Source organism: Pundamilia nyererei, unplaced genomic scaffold (assembly GCF_000239375.1).
Source record: "Pundamilia nyererei isolate P.nyererei 1_Seehausen unplaced genomic scaffold, PunNye1.0 scaffold00170, whole genome shotgun sequence".
Lineage (NCBI taxonomy): Eukaryota > Metazoa > Chordata > Actinopteri > Cichliformes > Cichlidae > Pundamilia > Pundamilia nyererei.
In genome coordinates, this window is record NW_005187571.1 from 588,613 (window position 1) to 589,524 (window position 912).

The window sequence follows — 912 nt, forward strand, 5'->3', positions numbered from 1 at the left end:
AGAAAAACAACATTAATCTATTTTTTATGATTTCTATCCTCCAGAGACAGTTGATATAAACTCAAGGAAGGAAGGGACGTAAAAGAAAAGGAATGAATAAAACAGCGTGTTTGGTAATGTCTCCACCAGAAAACAAACAAGTGAGCAAGTAAGCAATCCACCCTAATTGGTCAAAGAGCTGTTGTCACTAATGAGGTCTTAATTAACACAGGATTCACTTAAAACATGTGTGGACCCAGCAACGCACACACACGCACGCACACACACACACACAAACATGCTCACACGAGCAAACATGTCTGCTCTGTGATGTTTACATTCATTTAGAACAAGCAGAACACTTTGATGTGAGATCTCACGCATTCACACAATGAAAACAAACGCACGCACGCACACACACACACACACACAAACATACACGCACGGACACACACGCATGCAGCCTGTCTGCTCACTGAGCTGGGGAGATTGGGATAAATGCCAGCAGATTTTAACCTGAGGTGATAACAACAACTCCTAGTAGCGCTCTCTCATTTTCACACACACAAACACACACACGCGCAAAAAGGAAATGCACAGACTCAGAGTACATGCAACACACACACACAGAGCGAGAGAGAGAGTAAAACTGTAATAAGCAGCTCGGTGTACGATAACGAGCAGATGGAGGGAGGATTAGCCAAATAAAAATACAGCAACTAAAATTTGCCAGCATTCATATCTTTTACAGGACGGTGAACTTCTTAACACAACCACACACACACACAGGCACGCACACACACACACACCTACACAACTGAGGCTCAGAGAGAGAGAGAGAGAGACATCCCCAGTCCTCTGCTCCTGCTGGTCCTGCACCATCTGCATGTTCATGAACCATGTCAAAACATAATTGATTGAATGTGTCAGTGT